This window comes from Dendrobium catenatum, unplaced genomic scaffold, assembly GCF_001605985.2.
Source record: "Dendrobium catenatum unplaced genomic scaffold, ASM160598v2 fragScaff_scaffold_716, whole genome shotgun sequence".
Classification (NCBI taxonomy): Eukaryota; Viridiplantae; Streptophyta; class Magnoliopsida; order Asparagales; family Orchidaceae; genus Dendrobium; species Dendrobium catenatum.
In genome coordinates this window covers 13,842,344-13,849,130 of record NW_021319178.1, presented here as the reverse complement: position 1 = coordinate 13,849,130, position 6,787 = coordinate 13,842,344, and the positions used below count along the sequence as shown (strand labels likewise).

General features: G+C 34.1%; 1 long non-coding RNA gene across 2 annotated transcripts; it reads right to left on the bottom strand.

The window, feature by feature from the left end:
• Positions 1–1,049: 1,049 nt before the first annotated feature.
• Positions 1,050–6,627, bottom strand: LOC110100799. Of its 2 annotated transcripts, none has more exons than XR_002303581.2 (4): positions 4,885–6,627; positions 2,000–2,166; positions 1,791–1,923; positions 1,050–1,706 (listed from the first exon to the last, which is right to left on the bottom strand). It is a non-coding gene; the product is annotated as an uncharacterized LOC110100799 (long non-coding RNA). The 2 variants fall into 2 exon arrangements; XR_002303582.2 differs by having other exon boundaries at positions 2,000–2,091; positions 4,885–6,622.
• Positions 6,628–6,787: the final 160 nt, after the last annotated feature.

Below are 6,787 nucleotides of genomic sequence, written 5' to 3'. Positions count from 1 at the left end.
ACAAGATAAAAGCTAGTTTTTTGGGAAAACTATAATAAATGTTAAGGGAAGAATAGACCGCCAGCTTTGAAGTAGAGATGGGCGTTTGACGACTACACATGACTTAAAAAAAAAAACTGAAGATATTGGTAAAAAATATGTTGATATCACATAGATTTTACTGCCTTAAAAATAAGATTTCCTATTTGTATAGCTCGTATTGTATGTTTATTCCTGTTATATATAAGTTCAACTTATGTACAAAATCAAGTTAAATAAATAAAAAAATAAATAAATTTTATATAAATAAATATACATATTTAGATTTTATTTGAGATGATTTTCTTACTGCTTCTTAAAGTAAATTTTTAATATAAATTTTTATTTTTTATTAAAAATTTATTTTAAGAAACAATAAAAAAGTGAACTCAAATGAAGCCTCATAGAGGATTTATGTTTATGCTGGAAAATTTTTTTGTCTCTCGTTGTTCAGGAGCAGAGCCCTACATTGGGTATTTATACGCACACCAACTCACATGGGTATGGATGAGGATGGGAATGCCAATAACCTTGCGGCCGTATATGGGTGGGTACTCAACATCGGAGGATAAATCGATTTATATTACTAATCACCATGCGCAACACTGAACCACTCTACGACCACGGTAAATTATGATATGTAGGTTGAAAATTTACAATTAAAACAAAGAAAAACTAGTCTCATGACCATCAGACTGTGGCATACTTCGTTCAAAAAGCATGAAAAAAAGAGTGGATATGAGTGGGTACAATATCCCAAAAATCATCATGGATAGACATGAGTGGGTGAAACCCACCCGCACAAAACATGAGTACCCATTCCAGGACCCCATGTAAGACTTTGTTCATGAGGCCCAAACCTTGCTCACCGATGCCTCACTTCCACTCCTGCCGAGCATCCCGAAAGAGTCTGTCTCGATGCCTCTGATAGCGAGTAGCAAGGCACCTCTTTCCGCGCTCAAACGTGTTCCCTAACAGCTCGGTTCGAACAACAATAATAACGTGGAATTTAGCAAATAACAGCTCAACAATGGATCAACAAACACGAATAAAAAGCTTTTCATTGGCAACTTTAACTATAAAATTTTCTACTACAACTCCTTTACATGAATTTTCAAATAGCAATAACGGTAACAAAAATTCTCTTTCAGTCATTTTCTCCTCCCATTTTACTCAAACATATTGGAAGAGCAATCCTTCCTTGGAAGAAAGTAGGCTGAAGCTTCTGTTGAATGATATGAAAATTCTAAAAATAACATTCAGAGCACGGCTAAGCATACTGAACCAAAATTCTCCCCTAACCTTTTCATGTAGCGAGCCCTCTTCTTTTGATGGCATATATGGGAATCAATCTTCTTGCTCGATTCTTTCTCTTCCTTCCATGTTGGTCTTATGAGTTATTTCATGATATTTGCATATAAAGTTGCCAGCATCTCTTTGACCAATTTAAAGGCTCATTAAGTTGTTCAGCGCCTGACAGGATGCTCATGGTAAGAAGACACTGCAATGACCAATGCACTATGATTCCATGACAGAACCCACTGAGCTTCTTTGTCAACTACCAGAAGACATGGCTTCTTATATCCTCCTGATGACCACACTAAGGCTATGGCCAGATCGCAGAGCTTTAACAGCCACTTAAGAAGATTGTAAGACTGCATGACCGACCAGCGTGCTTGATTTGCCATCTCATTAATTGAATAAAGAAAGCAAAGAAATATTAGGACAGTTACTTCCAAGGTTTGAAGGAAAAACTGCAGAATTGAATATACCTGTGGTACATTTAATGGAGGTTGGAAGAGAAGACAGATACCCCTAAACAAATTTTCATCATTTTCTCCACCTTCTGCTTCTCCACAAATGAGAGCTTCAGCTGCAATCCCAGAAAAGAGAACCATACAGTACCTGAGAATGTTTTTAGGATGAATAGTGATGTATTGTGTGGGAAAGAGCCATATAACTCTGCTATTACTTTTCCAACCTTCACATATTTTACCGGTCATAAGCAGTGCTACTAAGTCGACCTTCTGCTAGCTCTTTTTCTAACTTCCCATCCCAAAATTGAGTACCAGCCTGTGCGAATGTGAAGATTTAATCCACTGTAGGGTAGTCTTACAACCAACCTTTCACAAACAGGTTCCGTTTGTGCTGAAGCAATTATAAGAAAGAAAATAGTAATGAAAATGATAAAGCAATTGAGTTTGAATTTGTTTTTCTTCATTTGTTTGGTTGAGTAGGGTGTTTTGATTAAAAAAATATATAGTTTTGAAAAAGAATTAATTTTCTTTTGGGAATATTAAATTTAATTTTGAATTTGAACACGTCATTATGAACAATATATCTCCTCGAAAGACAAACATATCATTCCCTAATGGGTTCAAATTTCAGAATTCTAATTTTATCTGGATTATCGTAGTCAAACTCAAGGGGAAACAACATATGATCTCGAAAGATCAAAATGACGTTCAATCAATTTTTTTAACTATAATAATTAGGATAAGAGATCGTTAATTTCATAATCAAAATAGTGATAATAAAATAATATTTCTTTCCGAAGAAAGATGATATTATCTATTATCGATTATTTTAATATGACGATAATGATCGCCATTTTTGTTTGATTTCCCAAAGATAATTAATTAGAGGTTTTGAAAACTTGATTTTAAAAATCAAGTCTGGGTTTCTAAATCTCATACGAGCGCAAGCCCTCGTAGGTAATTACATCGTAGGAAATCGGAATTTCCTATGAATACTCTCGATTAAAATAGCGGTATAAAATTTATTTAAGAATTTCAAAGATCGATATCAAAGGAGGCAAGAGTTTGAATTTTCAATCAGCAATGGATCAAATTTGAACACTTATTTCTGGAGTCAAAGGAAGAAGGGTAGGAGGGGTTTTGAGATTCTGAATTACTTCAGAAACACCTCAGCCTATCCTAAGTGTTGCGCTTGAATTTGATTGAAAGTGATTTAAATTTGAATGGTCAATTTTATTAGAAAGTTGGGACTTATATTCTCGATCACCAGATCGGGAGAATGCCCAGGAGGTAAGGGTGAAGACTAACCTACCAAGTGGGTATGACGTCCCTTGTCAAGATCCCATGGTTTTCCATCGTCCCGGGTTTGTCGGTATCCTTAGCTTACTTAGTCGAGTGCAGACCAGAGGATCCTTGTTAGCAACCATGGGTTACCTCATCCAAGGGGACCTCGTAGGCCAAGGGGTTGGGAACCTAATCTTAGGCTGACAAATAGAAAGTGCACAGGTCTGTGGACAGTGAACCTATGTCTATATTATTTAACCTAGGATGTTACTCTCACTTTGTGTGCATATCAATCTAACTCAAAAAAAGAAAGAAATATTGGCCTAACCTAAAGCTAGAGTTCGTGTCCTAACAAGTCAATCCAGGTGTGTGTAGCAGGTTGTGTGGTTTAGATATATCCTAAATCGGGTAATTGGTTAAAATTGTTTAAGGTTCTGGTTGGTTGAAAGGCTTAAGGGAATATTTTGGTTAAAGTTTAAGTCTTAATGATTCAAAATTGATTTTAAAATTGATTCTTAATTATTTGTTAGATACCACCTTTGTTTCATACCGAGGCCGTGAAGTTTATTTCATCTTCCTTGGGGCTAAGTTAATAGCCTCGTAGGTATGGGTTACCCATTGATACCCGGTATGATTAAATGAATTAGATTTGATTTAAGGTTTGAAATTTGATAATCTCAGATAAGGTTGATTGATTGCTGGTTTTTAAAGTTAGATTGGATTTTTTTGGATTTTTAAATCAAATATTTAATGTTCTAAAATTATTCGAATCATTTAATGTTTTTAATCGAGAGGTTAAAATTCGAATTTTAGATTAAAAATGTTTTATGAAAAATTTGTATTTTATTAAAATAGTAGACCTTAAGATGGTAAGTTTTATTGATTTAGAGTTTATTTGAATTAGTTCTGAATTTTCAAAGTTTTGATCATTTCTTAGAATTATTTAATTGTCTTAATTAGAGAGGTTTTGATGCTTTGAATCTAATTGAGTTCCAAACTCCTTGTAATCAATTCCAAAGGTCATGAATGACCCAAGGATAGATTCCCAAGTGTTTAGGAATTCTTTGAAATTTTTTAATTATTTTTAATTAATTAATTTAATTAAATATCAAATTTTAATTATTATTAAATTATTCTTAAATTTGAAGTCAAATCTGGTTGATTTTGATTTTCATGCATTAATGATTCAAATCTGATCAATTAGAGGGGTTATTTATAGTTTTTGAATTTAAATTTGATTTATTAAAATTTTTGGAAGGTTTTAAGGTTTAATTAAGGTTTAAACTTAACGGGTTTGATTAAGGGGTTCAAAGGGTTTGAATTTTAGTGATAATTTTCCCTAGAGCAGGGAAGATCACTAAACTTAAGGGGTTTAAATTTGAAGTCAATTGGATTTAAATTTGATTTGTTATCATTTTTATAAATTTTTTTAATGCTTAATTAAGGATTAAACTTTAATTAGATCAATTAATTGGTTTAATGATTAAAAAAAAAAGATAATTTCTTAAAGTTTAAGGTGTCACTAGGTTCAAGTAGTTCAAGTCTCAAGTTAATGGGAGGTATATCCTAATTTCTAGAAATTTTTTAAGTTCTCTAGAAATGTCCTTAATTATTGTCCTTAAAGATGTCACTAGGTTTAATGGATTTGAATCAATGTCACTAAACCTTTGGACATGCATATGAACGATGGGTTTCGAATTTGTAAAAAGAAGAAAGCAAATATTAACTAAATGCAGGAGTTACTACAAGAATTTAAGGTTGGGGGAAATAGCTCAACAGGTAAATCTAGAAGCTCTATACTCTTCTAAGTTTTAAGAAAACTTACCTAATCACCGGAGCTAGTCAACGGTGACTCCGGTCGTAGCACCCCGTTTAGAAGAAACGGGGCGACTGAAGCTCCTTGGCTCATCCTCCAATCAGCTCCATCAGTACCTCGCAAATACGCGAAGAGAAAAGGAGGTGTCAGAATATCATGTATGCGAATATAGAAACTGGTATGAATTAACATGTAAACAAATATGTGAGAATATGAATCAAATCAAGTCATTGAAGCAATTTCGAAGTGTATGTATCTTTGTAAGAAATAATTTCAATGTATATGACAACTTACAAGAATGAATCAACATATGTAATTGTATACGAGAAAGGATTTTAACTCGTGTGTTTTCTCATAAAAAGAAATCAAATATATGAAGAAATCACAACTACATATACAAAGGGAATAAAAAAAGGTTGAATTTTTTTTAATGATTTAGCCATTATGCAATTAATGTCACAGTTGTTATCGAGATAAACAAAGTCATATGTATGTCCAAATGCAATTCCCAAAGCACATCCCCAAAAGAGTATGAATGAACAATTATACACATTAGAGAGAATTTTATTTAATGCTAAGCTCAAAACATATCCAAGAAATAATGGGAACTATTTACATTGCTCATTCATACATGCCAATGATATACCAACCACCACTTAATCATAAGTATATAAATTTTACTACATGAAATTTGTTTGATCGAATCCACCATCACAACATATATGTTTGCATAGCTAACGGAAAATTATTTGGTAGAATGCAAGAAGCATGTTTCTTCAAAAATAGTGCACTAGAAGTATGTTCTGATAATCATTTGATGCAAACTAAAAATAAATAGGAGAGAATAGACCACATAGATCCTTCATGCTATTAGAGTAGCAGCCTTTGACTAGAGGTGACTATACATAGAAATTAAGTTAGAGTTTTATGATGCGATCACGACAATCGAAGTTGCATATAAAATCTGACCACACCGAATCGGCATATAAAATCTGACCAAACCAAATCAAATCAAATGAAGGAATGTAGTATACATTACTCACTGATATAGTTTATAACTTCAAGCAACCAACTAGGCTAGAAGAATAATTTTGTACTGTTGACCTGCTGTACAAAAAAAAAAAGAAAATCAAAATCTTACCTACTCCCTGCAGCCCCACGTCGCGCCTCGCACGACTGCCTCTGTCGTCGCCACTCCTCGCACGACTCGACGTCGCCTCACACACGATCGCTCGCACGACTTGGCGTCGTTAAAAGCGAACGAGGAAGAGGCCTTCGGCCTCCTCTCGCGATCCCGCTCGGCCTCGTTCCGCTCCAACTTCCCGAATCCTCTCCCGATCTCCCCTCTCCCGTTCGCAAATCCCTACTCCGACGACTGAAGCCCGCCGAGCTCTCTTCGCCTCCTCCGAACCCCTGTGCCGTGCCTTCTCCTCCTTCGGCCAACTCTCGTCCAAAGAAATAGAGAGAGAGAAAGAGAGAAAGAGATAGATCTCCCTACCTCCTGTCCAAGCCGACGGTCTTCCCCCTCCCTAGCCGGTCGACCCCGCTCCTTCCACGGCTTTCCCTTCCTGTCGAAATCGGAAGTTGCAACATTTTGATCGGGGGGAAGAACGGGAGTCCGCTTGCTGTATAGGTAACTTTCTCCCTTTGGCTTCTTCGGCCAAAATAAAAAAAAAAAGAGAGACTTTTTTGTTTGTTAATTAATTATAATAATTATTAATTATTTTTAATTAGTTAATTATAGTTATAATTAATTAATTAATTATTATTAATTAATATTTATTAATTAATTATAAATTATAATTATTTGGTTAATTATGATTAATCTCGATTAATTATAATTAATTATTATTTAATTATAATTATAATTAATTTACTAAATATAATTAATTAATAATTAATAATTAATTAT